This window comes from Danaus plexippus, chromosome 14 (assembly GCF_018135715.1).
Source record: "Danaus plexippus chromosome 14, MEX_DaPlex, whole genome shotgun sequence".
NCBI lineage: Eukaryota > Metazoa > Arthropoda > Insecta > Lepidoptera > Nymphalidae > Danaus > Danaus plexippus.
The window spans coordinates 3,264,412-3,283,888 of NC_083546.1; the positions used below are offsets into that span (position 1 = coordinate 3,264,412).

The 19,477-nt window shown below is 28.8% G+C and overlaps 1 protein-coding gene across 1 annotated transcript in view; it reads left to right on the top strand.

Annotated features, from left to right (window-relative positions):
• Positions 1-2,693: 2,693 nt before the first annotated feature.
• LOC116769797 (alkaline phosphatase-like) overlaps positions 2,694-19,477 on the top strand; it is a 53,012-nt gene continuing 36,228 nt past the window's right edge. Inside the window, exon 1 of the mRNA XM_061522639.1 lies at positions 2,694-2,964. The gene's annotated coding sequence lies outside the window, so the exon portion shown is untranslated. The remainder of the gene's footprint in view (positions 2,965-19,477) is intronic.

The following is a 19,477-nucleotide window of genomic DNA, read 5'->3' on the forward strand; positions in this document are numbered from 1 at the left end:
TTGAATGCATTACAATATCAGTTTATGATACTTTTATATATTAGCAGTTGAGTTCAAAACTGGAAATACTGATCTTATTCTCGCATAAAGAAACCTAAAGCAAAAAAACATTATACCATAAAAAAATATCATACGATTAATGTTTATGTTAATGTTAATAAAAACATTAATAAATAATCTTTTAATTGTTTTATATATTTCATACACTCATAAAATATATACAATACTTCGATATGAAGTGAACGATATTAGTGTTTAATTAATATCTAATATAAAGTATTAGTAAAATATGAGAGCGGTATAAAGTATGCGAGCGGTAATTGCTAATTTTAAACAAACATTTGTATCCAGTTAGGGAAAGACTTCCAGCTTGTCAACATTCATAGAATAGCGTATAAATATTTATGCATCGGTATTATTATTTTAAGCAAAAATTGTGTATCAGGAAATTAAAATAAAATTTGGATAGCTTCTCTTCGCACATTGTAAGTTCTTACACATGTCATGGACAATTTTTTTAATATTTATTTCAGTTACGTATAATCACATTGATATGAGACGATAAAGCTTGGACCCGAAAGCAATGGGTAGTTAGAAAACCTATTGTATTACTTCATATTCAAACAATACAATATTCAATACAGCGAAATACGTAAGAAATTAGGTATCAGATATAGTGTTGAGGTCTTTTAAGTAGCTATTAGTTCTTTCTCTTGACGGATTGACGGATTTTAAATTTCAAGATTTTACGTCAATATGAGTTTGTCATAATCTTCGAAATATTCTATAACTGAGTCGTGAAATTTGTATTCAAATTATAATATAATATACTGTGTATTTTATATTTTATGTTACTTGACATAAGAGACCGTTTTCCTTTTTATCATATAAGTAAGAAGAGTAAATTTAACATCTAACTTAATATGTTTTCTGTGACTTGCATTTTAGAGTACATAAATTCGAAAATGTATTTTTTTTTGTTAGAATACTGTGTAAACATCTGTCGCTATGTGTATCTGATAGTTTGTAACAGTCAGTTCTATTTTATTTTTTTAATTTAGTTGAACTTCAGTTATGAAAATTTTAAAAATATTGTGGACAATAAAAAATAAATTGAAACGCAATAAAAATGGTTTCGTAATATAGCTGGATTAGACGCTTAGGTTCATTTCATAGATACTGAGGCAAATAAAAATGTACATAATGGAATATACTCGTATTTAAATGTAATAATTACATAACTAATAAGGACCTGACCTTTCCTTGTGTCTTATCTAAATTCTATTGAGTTTTTGGCCCACTTCAGTTTTTTACTAAATGTTACATAATTCCAACTCTACCGGTTAATAGCGCTCATTTTCAACATTATTATAATGAATAAAAAGTCATTACTAAATGTTTCTTACCTCAAGAGTCGTACGAGAAATCCCCTTGGACCACTTTGATTAATGTCAGAAACGCAAACCACATATATGTTAACCGTCTAGAATATAAATGTTTGTACAGATTGAGGACTTTGAGCTATAAAAATAAGATTTTATCATAATTGAATAATGTTTTATATATAAGACCATATTATGATATGTTCATGACTTTTTATATAAAGTAGTGATTGTATTGTATGTTTTTACCACAGGTCTTACTAAAATATGTTTAAATATGTAAATAATTTAAGGACAATCCTACATTCGCTTTAATTTCATTATTTACGTAACCTGATTTACAAAATAAGTTAGTCACTTTAATGGTCATTACAATCTATAGCAAACAGTTAATTTTAGGTATTACGCAAATAAATTACCAGCTTTTTGATTTTTATGTTAATAATATATTGATTTTGATAACACTTCATCAATATTAAAAGTCAATAACCAAGAAATATTTTGTATACTTTGTATTTGTGCATAAAATCTGTCAGTTAATGTCTGATAAACATAGTACTCGTTTCTCATAACAACGTTCTTCCAACTATTATAGTTTGAATATAATTAAAAGGAGACATTGAATTCTGTTCTTAAGATCACTTGATATCAGAGATTCATAACTGAAATTTATATTGTTGTTCTCAATTAACAATTCGTATTTAATTTAATGTTAAGCATTTTAATTAACATTTGAAATTGTTTTCAAAGTTTAAGTTCAAGTTTTATTTTTATGTATTATATAAATGTTTATAAATTTATGAAGGTATTATTTACACAAACTTATGTCATGTATTGATATTTAGAAGAGTAAAGTGGTTTTTATTGTGCTTATGCATCATGTAAATTTGTCAATACAAAATCGAATATTTAATTTTTTTTCCTTTACTTGTTTAAATGTAATTAATTAAGGCCTTTATATAGGTATAGGCCAATAGATAAAAAAAATTGACCTGAAAACGAAAAAAAATCTGTAATGATAATAAATTTAATATACGTCTATTAAAAAAATACAGAACGCAAAATATTCGTGAAATTAAGTAAACGCTCAGTAATAACAATACATAGTATATTTCACATTTTAATTTACAAAGAAACAGTTTTTAGTGCTTTTAATTTAAACATTTATCCTAATTTCAAGATTAAGCTTTTTTGGTAATGGAATACTCACAAGAAATGTTTTACAGACGGCGCATGCGTGAGAAGTATTTCGTGTCTCTGTTTCAGTTTAGTCTGAGACTTTAAGGTTAACAGTCCTGGTCTAACGATTTGAATATGTGACGATTACCGCTACGACCATAGCTTTCGTAATAATATAATAGCTGTATTAAAGAATTTAAAACGTAAAAATTTCCTCAAGCCTTTGTTGACCAAAAGTTATCGTTGATTTTTAAACTCTAGTTTGGAGAAAATCGAGTGTTTGTGTCAAAACTTTTTGCTAAGTGTATTTAAGTGAAGATAATATTTAAAAGAGTGTTAGAGATTAAATCATTTTCATATATATAAATAGTTTTCAAAAGAACTTGCTATCGTCGTTGTGTTGGTAAGAAAATATTACTTCAATATTAAAAAAAGTTTTAACTATAAATTGGTTTTATAATAATAAGTTTTCAATATATTCAGTACTTACATATATATAAAAATTTTAAATTCGCTTCTTAAAATTTACATTTGACATGTTTTAGACTTCTAAATATTTTTTTAATGCTGTTCATGGATTTTTAAATGACTTATGTTTTAAATCAGAATTTGTTTTATTTATATCTTTCCATATAGATAAATATTTTATTTACACTTTTAAAGGAATGTGTTGTAATTAGATTTTATAAGAAACAATTTTTACGATATTTCTATCATTATAAGGTGTTAGTATATGCGAAGAGCTGGAAATAAGATCTTGTGACAACAACCTTGTTGTAAGTTTGACATAATTTGAAAAGATTTAGCTTAAGCTACAATAACAGAATTTAAAAATAAAGTTAGCGTTAAAATTAGACAGGAATCTCTTTTAAAAGAATCATTACTAAAACTTTTTCCCTATCAGTAGTACACATCGAGGCTTTGAAGCATGCAGTTATGAACTTATCTGTTCTAGTTTTCCATGGCCTATTGAAAAGCAATCGGCAAATGGACTGGTTTCCGTATGAATAGTTTATTGCCCAATATAAAATCCAGTCGTATTAGTTGTATAAGACTTTTGATATTCTACATCAACCGACATGATAATGAGAATTATCGTGACCTGCATTACAACATTTACTATCTTCGTTTCATAAAAAAAACACAGGTCTCTTGTGTATTATTAAAAAATACTTGTATTATTAAAAAAAAATGTATATTTTTATGACAGTTTTACTGTATAAACAACATGAAAAGCCTTATTTATGTAGTACACGCGATGTTATAGTTACCAGCGATATTTTAATAAATGCTATCAAATAACGATTTCAAAATTACAAGGATCGATTACTTCAGTCCAAGGTTATTTATTAAAGTAGAAATATTATAACGATTTTATTAAAATGTTTATTTACATTTTTTTTTATTATGGTTAGGTTTTAAATCACTTACACTTTTAAGTTAACAAAAATATCAGAGATGAAAATATTATATCTCTATAACTTTGATATGAAATTTATTTCTAAATACACATATTTATTATATCTAAATGTTATTATTTTGTCTGAAAAGCAGGTGAGTTGGCGTAATTACTGGCCTTAGGTTATCAATCTTAAAGAAAAGAGGTAGAACAATATGCCCACTTATACTTAGACGAATTTCTTGTCTATATTGCTGAAGTAAATACTTAAACGAATAATATTTAGACAAATATAAATATTAGTACTATAAATATTCTTTTAAAATTGATTTCTATTCTCTAAAGTTTGATGAAATAAAAAAAAACCTTTACAATTTATTGTCATGTATCAATTCTACTGACGTAGGAGTCATTTTTTTGAGTAATGTAGAGTAGGCCAAAAATGTCTTACATAGTTTTGAAACAAAGCTGATATATCACTGGACCGAAATTTACCCAACACAGTTTGAAACCATCGCAAGAAATGTTGCTTTTAAATGTAAAAAATCTTTTCTGAAACAGATACACTCACACTTACATAAACACGCACGAGCACAAGCACACGCGCACGCACACACACTTATCGACGTCTAATTTGTAACACCTTTTTTCTTGCCTCGGGGGTTTAATGTAAGCTACTTATATATGGCTACGGTAGTAACAGTTCCTAAAAGATTTTATGGCTAATCATCCACTGAAAAGAAGAAATCTCACCAAAAAGGAAAAATGTGTTTTGTATGAATCGTATAGATTAAGAATTCTATACCACCTAATTTTAATGTTGTATACGCAAAACATGAGCAGCTAAAAGGGCTGATCATTTGTTATAATCTTTCACCAAAATTAAGAAATAATTAATAAAATAAATAATTTCATGAAAGAACAATTAGAACAACATATATTTAATTTTATCAAATAAAATTCAATCTCTCTGTTCTATGTAACATTGCATATTTTATTTTAATGTTAATTTATTGTATCAATTATAAAAATAGGTATCATCTCTATACCTCGTTTTTATCGTACCACTAAATTAATGAACTTTGTATAAGGAAAAAAAGGGGAAAAATTTAATTAGACAAGTTTTTGTCAGATTTTTAGGTTATTTAATTGTAAATTATTGAATTTTTTTGTTGTTTTCTCAAAGCAATATAAAGTAATAAAATTTTTATAGTCTTAAAATATCTTAAATAAACATATAATACTCAAGGTAATTCTCACGTTTACTTATTTTAATTTAACCCTGTTGTGAGACACGCAACCTTAACGAGGTTGATAGTTTCTAATTAATTTAATCTTTTTGAAACTTAAAATAAGAGCAGGTTTGCAAATAATCGATTTGCATGTTTTCATATTTTGATCAATATGCTTACAGTCGACTTCGTCATTAATTTTTAATAAGTAATCCCACCGACTGCTAATATACTTGTTTCTTAAGTAAGATGCGATATTTATTGTAGATTCATATGGTAACATTATTTTCCTAACAGACCTATATCTAAAATCACTTAAATTTTTAGAGAAAATTTTAACAATTCAACCTACGATATTAAGTCAATAACATATATTTTAGTTCAGGACTTTATGATTCTTTCGTGGCTGAAAAGTAATACAATTATAATGGTTAATTTGTTTTGACAAGAGTAAATGAGTATTTATATCCAGAGACACGTAAGTGAAGGAAGGGTGTGCTATACCCATTTATTTTAGTGTTCGGTATATTGACAGCAGTATTATAGAACAGTATACTTACTACTTGCTTCCATAATGTTCATTGTTCCTTGTCACACAATTTATCACATTATGGAATATAACATAATATGGTGACGCGTGTTTGCCCCTTCAATGACTCCTTTGTTTTTATAGACAGACACGATAGGACAGTTTTGCCACTCGTTTAGGTAAATTGTTTTCTTGACTTCTTCTGACAACTTGATAAGGCATAAAAGCATCCAATAAGCATTCCTTTTCAAATTTATAAGAAGTATAATTTTCATACTTTTTTTATGTTTCATTGCAAATTATTAGATATGACTAAAACGACAAAGACACGGATTAATAAAAGTCACATAGTCTTTGCTTTAATTTAATTAAAATACTGAAATAAATAGAGCTTAATTGCTTTAGTATTCGATATCTACTAGAATCTGTAGGTATTAAGGAAAAAATACTGCATATGATAATTTGATAAGCTTCATAAATTCTCTGTCATTAATAGAGAATTATTGATATCCATAGAGTGATTATTTGTGAAAACATTTACAATTGTGAAATTTAATAATAATAAATGTTTTTGCTACTAGTAAGCGAAAACATAAAAAGAAATATTTTTGATACAGCAAGCTCTTCGGGACGTGTATATGTTAGATCCCGTTAACTTTTTAAGAAAAAACTGATGTACTCGTTGAGACATTATGATAAAATGTACTATATTTTTCATATGAGGATAATTGAAACGAACTACTATTTTTATCTACGAAACTCATCGAGTAAGACAACAGAGAAAATGGGTTAGCGATTGGTAACAATGAAAAATCAGGAACATCGGGTTTAGACGTCAATTTTAAAATTTAATAACAATAATAAAAGTTGACTAAAAAGTTCATATTATCGATATAATTTAAAATTAAAAATCCTACTTAAAAACACTCTAAATAAAAGGATAGAATCCAGATGAAATAGAATTAGCAGTTGAAGGCGAAGGCAAAAAAAAATTAAAGTAAAACATTACTTAAAATAAAATAAGGCTTATCTGGGCTTTTCTCAAATGTAGATGTAAAAAGAACCTTTGCGTTGGAAAAGGGGAGCCTGGTGATCATATTATACATATGTAATTTGTTTGTAAAATAAGTTATTTATATATGAAAGAAGAATTATATTGTAAATATAACGATTATATCGTTACTCATTAACAGACTCCAAATTGAGAATGACTTCTAAAAGACCTAATTGAAATTTTTTTTTTTTAAATAAAAATATTTTTTAAGCATTCTTTAATATAAAGACGGACTAACAGTTTCAATTATACAGTTATGGAATTTAGGGAACACCCAGATTAATATCAATTATTTACCAATCTATAGAGGACATTATTTACAAGTATAATACTTTTGGAGTAAGTAATCACAAAAAAGCAAATTTTATTTATGTTTACACTGATAAAAAGCCAATGTATGAAAATGTACCATTGTAATTTGACTTTATTGCGAAGCTTAAAGTGCATAAAATATGCAGTATACTTCTAGGTTTTTTCGTATTGTTTTTAAAATATATATTTTTTAAATTTTTCTGGAGTAAGATTTAGGGAACATTAATTATTACACTATATATATTTTGTTTGTTTATAATGTTTACTCCCATCAGCATCTAATTAAGATTTATCAGATTAGCATTTTTATTAGACAAATGTCTAACTTCACCCTTTTATTCAGTTTTAGTGAGATAACTGCACACTTGGTACTTCCCGAGTTTATATTCAGCCCATGAACTCATTAAATTTGAAATGCCGGATATTTGCTTTGATAGCTTTTAGCAACAAAAGCTCTGGTATGTCATTTTCTTTACCCTTGACGGTATAAATTGATTTTTTTGCCTAACTGCGAAAGTAGGAGGGTCATTTTCCAGTGTGTTTTTATTGGCTTTTGTATTTTTATATTCTTCTTAGTCATAAGAGTGGTGTTGGGCACATGAAAATCTAGAAGAAATAAAATTAAGTTGAAAGTCAAAAAAATATATGTTTTCGGAAATACATACATCGGGCTTGGTAATAAAAAAAAACAATTTGTAACAGGTAAGAAATTTTATATATTTTTTTAACTTATATTATGTTTAACTATTGTTTTGCTATGGATATAATGGGAATGCAGTGTGCAAATAAGAATTAATGTAAACTTCCTGCAAACAATTGAAACAAGAAGTTTGTTTTTCTATATTTACATTCTTCGACGTATGTATATAATAAATATGGAATATATTGTTGCCTTTGGCAGCAATAGATCATTCGATATTAATTAATTTACAAAATGAAATATTTCAAAGGGCTGTTAATACCCTTACTATCACAATAGTTTATAAACGTAGAACACTTATGTATGTCATAAATGGCGTATATTGTCAATAACTTAAAAATATTATAATAAATGTTGCCATTTACTACATCTACCCTGTGTTGTTTTGTGGCTTTCAAGGGACACTATCAATGAATAAAAATAAGAATATATACACAAACCATTTTGCTATATTACATTTGGTTTTAATAAATTATAAATATGTTTTAAGTGAAGCTCTTGATTGATTTGATATAGAATTAATCTTAAATATCACGGAACAAATTTATAAATACTAAGATAAAGGTCAAGGCGTAAAAGCCAAGTATTCGATCATAATCTCTATTGAAGGATTTTGCTCGGAGGCAGATGATAAAGACGTCGTCGGTATTTATCGCAGCTAACTTTGGTCTCAAACAAGTGACAGGAACAGAAGGATTTATTGCGCTGTGTTTATTCATTGTGAAAGTTAACGTTTTGAGAATTTGTATTTTATCTGAAAGTCAAATTCTTCAAAAATTTATAGACTTCTTTTGTAAAATTTATTATAAAGGGGTAAAATATGACGGCTTTTCACGGTTACTCATGTGTGGACCGATAAACACTCCCGATATTTACTTCAAATTTTATCATCATTAAAATCTTCTTAATAAATTTCTATGTAAATAGAAACTCTAATTTTTTGGTAAAAATTAGTGATGTTTTGTTTTCTATTCTACCACTCATGTTAACAAATTAAAGGATATGTTCAAATACTATAAGAAAAATATTGAAGAGTTTTTATTAAGTTAATTAATTAAAATAATATTTTATAATAACTTTCTATTATGTTCACATTATTCCCGTTATACCAACATACACACAAACCAATGTGGTATTTTTCTTTAATCTTTATAGATAGAAATTACAAAAATCCATTCCGCATTGTTTGCAGGATTTAATAGGGTAGGGGAATATTGCACAGTCATCCGTAAGAAAGGACCATATCTATCACGATAAAAATGATAAAATAGCAATTTTCGTATCTATTAACAACAATAATTTCCCTATATACGACTAGAATTATATCCAAGAAAAATATTTTTTTTTAATGAAGATTCTTGTTTTATTAACTTGAGGTTAATTTTACTTTTCTTGTAGTAATATAGAAATACAATATATTTCTGTCATGATCTCAAAACTATATTATTCAAACTAAATGAAAAAAAAAACAAACTTTTCCTTTGACGGACATAAAAATTATACGTTTTAATTATTAAATACATTTACAAATACATACACCATCTATGGTGTTTAATAGTAGTTTAAACTAGGGCGTCTCTTGCAATAAAATAAAAATCTGTTTTCATTTGCACAACAACAACACTACAACAGTTTTACAAGATTTTTTTTTATTTATCAATGATACTAGCAGAGGTTTTTATAACATCTTAGTAATATTTCAGCACGTTCATTATTGAGAAGATCTCATAGAGGATTAGCATACAAATATTCATATTTGTTTTTTTAGATTTAAATACCCTTTAGGACATAAAAAAGTTTAAAAAATTGTTGCTGCTTTACTTGACGTTATAGAACGTCGACCTATATACCGCGTTCTCTTTCATGACTCACTATCGTGTAAGGTTGCCTATTATATCCGTGACGTGGGGGAGCTTTATCTATTATATAAAACTGGCTTTAAAAATATAACAAATAAAGGCTTATTACGCGCATGTTATGCTTTGATTTATTCTTATTTTAAGAAGCTTAAAAATTATGAAAACCCTTCTAAACGAACAAATTAATTCTGGTATGTAGATATTTTTTATAATATTTTGTTTTTGGGGCTTCAATAATAACTAGTAATAAAGTTCTTTCAACCACTAAGTATAATCAAAGACATAAGCTTATATAGTACTGTCACAAAAAGGAAAAAACCGTCACTCTAATGCACATAATTTATCGAAGGGGATTCTTTTTATTGCCTTTTCGTAGGTTTTAATCACAAAGATTCTCTTGAACCAATTTATCTTTCTTGTTCAATGTTGGCATGAAGCTTGGGAATTTTTTCTTCATAATACTTAGCATATATATATGTATATATATATATATGTATATAAAAATGTTCTTAATACATTTTACTATTACCTATTTTATTTTATTTTATCAAGTTAATTCTGGTAAATCGCTTGCACTTAAGATGCAGCATTTATCAATATTTTCTCCCATGGCCGAATTTTTTGTGACTGACCTATTATTTTTATAACCATAAAGTATATTATGATGGATGAAATTGTTTTCTATGGAAACAGTTTTTCTCAGTTAGAGTCATAGTAAAATGCTATTAGAGGTTGTTCTGTAGGTTACATTCCCGATATGGGCGAATATTTGTTTTTCTATTATACTTCAAAATTATAGAATAAGAAAAGCTCAAACTACTGATAAACAAACTTCTGATAAATTCTATATTTTCGATAAAGGTTGTCAAATATAGTAATATCTTGTTTATTTTCTTAAGCAGATTATCCCCATCTCATCAAGGTAATGGACTTAAAAATCTATAAGTTGTGTAATGTTAAAATGTTTGTTTTCAAAATATATTAATTGTTAATGTTTTTTGCTATTTAGTACCTTTGTGCAATATTTTGTTTGTATGTATACTGCTGTATAGGTATTTGTAAAATTTCTGAAATATAAATAAATCAAAATATATTCGTTTATAAAAATCTCAATAGTATTCTACAAATGTAATTTAAATTAAATATTTGACAAACTATTAACTGACCGAGTTGTTATATATATGTTTAATGTGTATTATGTAGGTACGTCATTATTATGTAATTTTGAAGTATCAATTTGTCATTTTGATGCATATGTGGCCTTTTTTTTCTCGGGGAGAAATCCTCTTACAGACTGCTCACTGCCCTGGCTCGACAGTGAGTTTTGTGTGGGGGTCGCCCAGCGCCTCATGGTATTGGCACTGGTAATACCCACTAAAACTCCCTGGCTTCCCTTCCTGCCCGTATTTAGGGTGATTTGGGACCTGCTGTAGCAATTCACCAATTATGCATATGTGGCCTAAATATAATGTTATTATACAAATAGCACAATAATTTAAAAAATTCGAAGTCGGTCCTACTGTCAAAGACAGTTAACGAACAGTGGAATATTTTTAAAAATTTTATGCCATAGTCGCATATGAACTGTATTAAGAGATTATGGTTAAAAACGAACAGCATTATTTTCAATTAAGATAAAAGGAATTTAAAAATTGTTATGTGAGTGCCAGTTTAATAAAAGATATTAAAATATATTTTTTAATGTGATAAATCATTTTAAACAAAGGTTAAATTATAATATCTTTTTATTACTGTCTCTTAAATAATCTAGCCTTAAAAAGTTAAGTTATTTAGTTTTCACAATTATAATATTTATTATAACTGAAACTGTTTGTCTTAAAGCTACAGCAATTAACTTTAAAAGTTATAATTAATTTTGTTTTTTGCATATAGTTGAAGAGAAAGTATAATATTAAGTTTGATTCTGTGTAGATGTACTCTCTTTTTTATTTAACGTTGGATAAAATGCATTACTGCACACCATCCGGCCAGACGCGATGTCAGATCGATGAATGGATGGATGGAATGATGTGGGCCTCCCGATAAGCAAGCCAGACAACTTAGTCCTTCCTGCATACATGCCGATTTGTCCATTAAAAAAAAACAAACGGTTACCCTCAGCGCTATAGTCGGACATGACCGGATCGTTTTTAAATTCCCCGAGCTGCCACAGTGGGATAACCAACCTTATGAAAGCTTATCGGGAAAGGAAAACGCCCTAACAAGGTAGCTCTCGGTCGATGGAAGGGCTCGTGGCAATCCTCCGAACGGACCTAAGCCTGGTAGAAGAGGCGGTAAATTCACTCCCGCCACCTTCTTCCGAGCTTGTCCCTACTAAACGGGTCAGCGGACGAAACCGACTCCCTGAGCCGCTTCACGGTCTACTTTTGCGGCAATTACCTGCTTTTACATGGAAATTACAGCGTAGCAATTCACCCACTTTCTGCCCATGTAGCGGATTCCTAAAGGATGTGGGGAGAGGTCACAATGATGGCAGGCGGGATTCTCCTCTCTTCTAGCAGTCTTGTGTAGGTAACTGTCGAAGTATCCATGTTTCATACTTACACAAGTTGGAATGTCAGCAATGTAATGTCATGTAGCTTCCCAAGGAATGTTCACCCAGGGGTGTGATTGGAGTAAAGCTGAAAATGTGATATCCTTTGATCACCCTCATCGCAATGGATCTCTGCGTTTTGAAAACGCTATCTTTGAAACTGTGATATAGCTGTGAGAGCTCCCAGCCATGTAGAGGCCGCCTAGATGTTCATATTCGAGGTTTGAAAAGATGGGCTCCAAAACAGAGACCAGTAAAAAATAACAGGTAGCTGTGCGATGTTGGACCGCTCTCCGCTTGCCGAATGCCCACAGTATCTCTCTGTTCCATAGGTAGACCTCCTACAGTTGACAGAGATATCGAGATATTCCATGGTACTGTAACACCTCGACAGGCTGTTGAAGGCGGTGGCAATGTTCAGAGATAGCTCCAGTAAGACATTCCTCATAGGTACAGCCACCTGAGTTAGAAATTTTTTGAACTGTGGCGTTCATCGTCGATCTAACGGCTCTGCAGATGTACTGAGAGTCTTAGAGACCAGGAAACACCTATTTGAAATGTTGAGTGAGATGGGCTGTTAGTATTCACTCGAGGAGATAACCCGTCTCATCCTGCAGTAAGATTGACCTGTATCTGTAATGAAAGTTGGAAGATTGATCCACCTTTTACAGCAGACACAATCTGCATTCAATGCAGACACTGTCATGTCTTTGGCTTCCTGAGCCCCCTCGGAAAGGACTCGCAAGACAACTTTCACTTAGGCAAAATCATATCTAGGTTTCATAGATTTTGGGAAGCGTCCGTAAAGAGAAGTGCTGCATTTCGTAGTATCAAACAGCTGAGGTTCAACCTCAAACGCATCATGTGAGATTAAAATGGACAGAAAAATGCCATTTCCTGGTCACCGCGACTTCCTAATCAGATCCGACCTTTTCTGAATTGGAGTCAATCATCAACCTGCCTCGTTCTTCAACTCTATAATTAAGCAGCTTTTAGGGCTCCCAAAATCTTTGTAGAAAGCCCTCCACGGACGTGTCCGCCACCGCTTTTCAAATGCCACTTCTATTTTTAGGTTTAATATTATAAGATTCTTAATCCGGGTGACGCTCATTTCTTTATGGTTCTTAATGGTATCATTACTACTCAACATACCACTCTAAGGGATTCGTTGAAGCAGAAAAGTAAAAACCACGAGGGAGAAGGCTCACAGGCCCAGGGATACCCTGTAGGACAACACTTAAAAATATATATCTCCAGAGATCCTTGAAATACGTAAGCCCTCCACCACGACAAGATGATAACCCCCCCCCCTAACTATATTATACTTACATATTTTATATCTTTAAGAGAAAATTTAATATAAAAAAATTAATATACCAAAACAAGGAAACTTAAGGCTTTCGTATTAAAATTTTTATTATTAACTTATTCTGGTGCCCTTCCATAGATAATCTTAAGGTTTAATTAGGTACTGTTTAAGAAGCAATAATAAATTCCATTAATTTTCCATCATTGTTTTACTTGCGATTAATTTTATTGATATGCAAAAATTTGAAAATAAATTAAAAATAATTAATATTAATAAGGGTCTTGGAGAAAATTAAACCACACTGATTTGAGTATTTTAGAAAAGTTAAATGTTACTAAGAAAACTAAAGATTATCTTTCTTCAGCTCGTAAAAGAAATCGGTAATATTCGTAAGTGAAAAGGGTATGGAGAGTTATTTTACAGTTTTACATAGTAAGGTGATCTAAAAAGAAACTGAATTTAAAGCAAATTATTATAAGTCTTTTGTCTTTTGCAATGTATTTCTTTTATATAATAATAACAGATAGAAAATTTTACTCCAAAAGAATTTACTAAAGTCAAAATATGATATTTACTCTGTTGAGGTGTTTATATTGTATTCTATAAACGCTTCAAATTTATTCTTCAATATGATCAATGTCATTACGTTTTATTCATAATCGATCGTCAAAATGATTTGCGGGTTTCATCATTGTATGCAGTAATCGTAAAATAGAAGATGAGGCTTCTTTTCCAGCTAGTATATATGTGTAGGTGAGAATATAAACTTTTTATGTCACGTCTTGTTATACGTGACATAAAAAGTTTATATTATGATAATGTTTGTTTACAAGTCGTTCTATTTACAGAAAAATAATTTTCGTGATTTCTAACATTTTTCTCATAAATGTCACAACCACAGTAAACGAAATCAAATATAATTTTAAATTAAGTCACACTATAATCCCTTAGTATATTTAGTCGTTGTTCGAAACTAAATCTATAGTTATACTAACGAACTTCTCTAAACTAATCCTATTATGTGATAAGATATACCGTAAACGAAATTCATCTTGAAGAGTCGTTAATGAAATACTATATGCTACTGCCACCAGTCAAATACACAATTAATTATTTAATGTTATTAAATAACTATACTTGTACTCTAACATGTGTGTAACTGTAGGTATGGTTTTAAAAGTTTTTTATGTAATAAGAGGCTTATAAGTCACATGTACCTCTAAACTATACGTTATTAGTTTATATGATAATGTGTAATTCATTCGAATACACTAATATGTAAACATCGGTTTGATTTCTAATTCTATTGTGTTATTCAATTTCAAACATTATAATTATGTAAATAACAAATTTCAGAAAATTAAGCTTATGTTTACTAGAATACACTGTTTTATATAATACATATATGTATATATAATTTACTCTAAAACTTTTATATATCTATTACGAGCCTGTTCTATTCATTGCCGGTAATTCCAAGTAATACTCAAGCGAAATCGCTAACAGTATGAAGATGCAATAAAGAAAAAAATACGAAAATAGTTTCCACTATAAAGATGTGTTCATTATTCCTTGAAAAAACATATTACTGGCAGTTCTAGATAAGAACATTAATCAGTAGAGAAGTTGAACCATAGATATGCATAAAAAGTAAATGTAGGGATAATATATATCATTTCAATTTTAATTTTGAAATTAATTTCTTAAGTCAAGTATTGTTATATTAAAACATACTCCTATATTGGGTAATAAAGATGATTGTAGTAAAGTTTCATTCCTGTAGTCATTTAAAAATTAAAAATCTGACATACTATCATAACTGGCTTTAGTTTTTTTTACTTTACCTACCTTTGTTTTCATGTTTTTATAATAAGAAAGGTGTTCTAATATTTATATGAACGCAATCCAAAAATCGTAAATTATGTACACTCTCCAGATTTTATTTTTTAAATCGTTTTGTTTCCTTTCAACCCATTTTCTCGGAAAAAGCTGGCGGTATTTATCTTTAAATTATATCAAATGTCTTTATAGTCCTGAAAAATAAGAGCTTTCTACAGAATTTCTGCACAATAAAAAGGACGCCGAAGATATGGCTTTTTTGTAATTCTGGAGGATAATGAAGTCATTTCCAACATCACGTTTATTGTAATGTAATTTATTTGTCAAGTGTAATTTAATAAACAGATCGAACATAAAGAATAAAAATATGTCATTGTAATATATTTGACGGCTCATTTGTAATTTTAGAGACTAAATTGATTATTTTTACAATACATTGAGGGTAGTTTTAGCGATTTAGTGAATTGAATGTCACTGACGGAAGGATGGACGCCTTCAAATGATAGTCCGCTTAACGTAATTCGGGGGACTGGCGATATCGTGCTTGAATCGGTGAATGAGTCCGGTCGTATGAGGCGCATAGGCCACGTTGTCCGCGAAACGTCGTGTGATTTCGATTAAAATTGAGTCCGAACTTTGTAATTGAATCTTGGTTATTGTGTTTAGATAATTTTAGTGTGTGTTAATTAATTATTTAAATTATAACGTCTTTTACCTATACGTCAAGTGTTAATTATTTTCTTCTCGCAAGATAACCTACGCCACTATCGAACAAAGAAATAATTCTGATAAATGTCAAGTTCCTATATATTAAAATGTTGTGTATTGTCATTTATGCAAATACATTATTATTGTATAACACAGTTACTCAATCGAGTTTGTATTTATGTTTACTTTTGAAGTACTTATTAGCTAATCCACATTAGCTAATAAGACTAAGTAACACAACATCCCATCTAACATATTAGTTTAACAGAGTTTCATGATTACAGTTGAAGAATATAACTTTTAACGTATAATATTAATAGATGATTACAAATATATCCCGTATCGTAATTAGCATTTCGTTTGATTAATAGCGTTATGTATTAACAGAGGCTATATAGAAAGCGCATATATTTTAGCAATCATTGTTGGAATTAAAAGCAAACATTACTCGGACATAAATTATACTGTTTGATAAATGAGAGTTCATTTTTAATTCATAAGGAGGCTTTTAGAACATCTGTTTGTGTAGGCATTTAACGTATATTTTTAGGGTTAGTTGTAAAAAGTGGTGTTTGTTTAAGTATTTTGTATGCGGGTATCTGTCCAGATTAAATTGTAGGAAAACCGACAATGCCGCTCGAAATGCTTTGTCTCATCTGCTTTCTTATTTACATAATAAATATATTTATGTGAGATGAATTTAATTTAAGATACCTTTTTGTAACATATAGTTGTAATTTAGATTTTTCAATAATTTATCACAATATCGTTAAACAAAGCTCAATATAGAATGATGGCCTCAATTTACTCATTATTATAATAGATTTACGTTCCTTTACAAAACCGATATCAACTATTGGTAAATATATTTTTTCATAAGAAAAAAAATATATATTAAAATTTGGACTTATAAATAGGGTATGGTATAGTGAACTCTCAATTTTAATGATGAAATTTCTAATAATTTGTTACTTTCAATATAGTTGTACCGTATCTCTACAATGAGAAGTTTGGCGAGGGTAGTGAAAAGCAACAATCATACTATATAATGCTGTAGCTATATTTCCACAAAACCTGTTAAATAACTTTAGTAATTATCTTTCATCACCTTGTAAATCTATAAAGAAACTTTATTGGATTTTATCCAGAAAAGCTTTGTAATATTTCAGTTTTAAAATTTAAGGATACTATTATGAAATTATGCATCTGTGTAATTCTACGGAGAATTATAGGTGCAATAGTTTAATTTTACTAACTTACATATAATAAAGGATTATTAAAAAAAAAATGCATTTACTGATACACATCTGAATAATTATCAAGTTATAATCTTTACTCTATAAGTGTACAATTATATCGTATCCAATTTAATTTTATCTTATCTAAAACACTTCTATGAAAAAAGCTGGGAGGATGAAAGTAGGTGTTAAAGATAGCTTTGATTTTCTATTTTTAGAAAATGTTGATGACACTAGTGCTACCCAGGAATGAAATAAGGTCAAGTCTAATTTAATGTGACGTGAGCCGTAAAAAAGAGAGCTTATTGGAATAGCTTAGCACTAATTTAAAAGTATGATTTTGACGATTCATATCTAATTTAATAATAAAGTATTAAGTTGTAGAAAATAATCATAAGCATTAGGAGAAATATAAATGTATTTAAAAAAAAATGTATTATATTTTATCATGGTAGTTTACTGTATACATGAAATTTTGAGATTTCAATTAACTTTTCTTTAACTTTATGCCGCAGATGAATAGAGAAAAATATTTTTTTATATTGTTTAAGGATTGTTACGTATGTTTTATTGTAAATAATACAAATAAAGAAATTTTATTTAATTACTTAGGATCGAATGGTTTAGTATAAAACTTTTGGTTTCAGTGGTGTCAAGTGATAGAGTAATTAATTTATTTTATTGTTCATAAGTGTTATCATACAAGCCTGTGGATGACGAACTTTCTGTTTGACATGTTTGAAATAAGAGAAAGGACAACTCTTCGATTTAGACCCATAGTTAACTAATTTGATTAGGGCGTATTTACTCAAACTTCACTGGTGAACTTGCAATGCAACTTAATGCAAAGCAACTAATGTTAACGCATGTGTTTATTCTTTAAAAAAATCATCATAAGGAATTTTAAACAGCAACCCTTTAAGATTTTTCTCTGTTTTTTATTTCATTAAGTAGAAAGTACATAAAGAAATTTGTAAAGCATACAGTTGTGCTTCAAAAATTAGTCAAAGAAAGTTTGTGGTGATTATATTACGGAGAATAAGTTTAATTCTTAATTAAAAGTTAAAATAGATTAAACTCGTTAAGTTTATGAACATTGGAAAACTATATTCCTTTAGATTTGTTCTAACAGGACACCAGGACTTTAATTATATAAAATGGATGGTTCCTTAACATTATGGTCCTCATAATAAGTCCTCCAGGGAGCAGGGGTTATGCTTGAAGCCTTTTGATTAGAACACCGCTTTCCTTAATTTCCTTTCAGAGAATTAGTAGCCCTTTATAACGTTTTGGGTATATACAAATTTGGTGAAAGTTTAATATTTATATCATTATACATCCACCGTTTGTGACTATAAATTGTAATTAATATATTAAACCGTTTGAAAATAGATAAGTTTAAATGTAAGTTATACCATATTCCCTTAAATTAAATTTTATATTTATAAAAATATTTCGTAACTACACCCGATCTCGTTAACTGACCGCTTATCTTGGCTCTTAATAGGAATGGGTTTTTCATGAATGATCGTCACAAGTACGGAAAGAAGCTACAAAAGTATAAGAGTATGATAATTTTTAATTCCGTAAGTATATTTTTCTGTCTTACTTTCGATTTTGTTCTTGGAAAGATACATTTAAATATATATGTAAGTGAGGCGGCTGATGCTTAGCTTCCATTTTTCACATTCTTGGCACGAAGCACCGAAATGGAGTACGCTAGTTGTGTTTACAGTCAAAATCTTTGTTGAAATCCAGTTAAATCCTATTTTACATTTAAATTAAGATAGAATAATTTATCACTGTCCAACTTTATAAGGCGTTTTCTCTGTTTTTCTGTTTAAGTTTTTTTTTAACCTATCTTCTATAATTAAGAAAACTTCAAAAATGTTTGTTACTAATAAAATAAAACTATACTAAAGTACAAAGAATATTAAAAACTATCATTCGAATATTTTTTGGATATTCTTAATAAATACTTTAAAGATCACGTTACACCAATTAGTGTATTATCCTTTGTTACTAATATATATTTGATAAGAGTCTACTAGCAGTAAAATAAAATAAACTTTACGATTTTCTAAAACAGCTACTAGTCGTTGTTGAAAAACATAAAATAAATAAATTAATAATAGGGGGTTCAAACTTTTCTCAGAAACCAGCCGCCCGTTTTTATTTTAAAA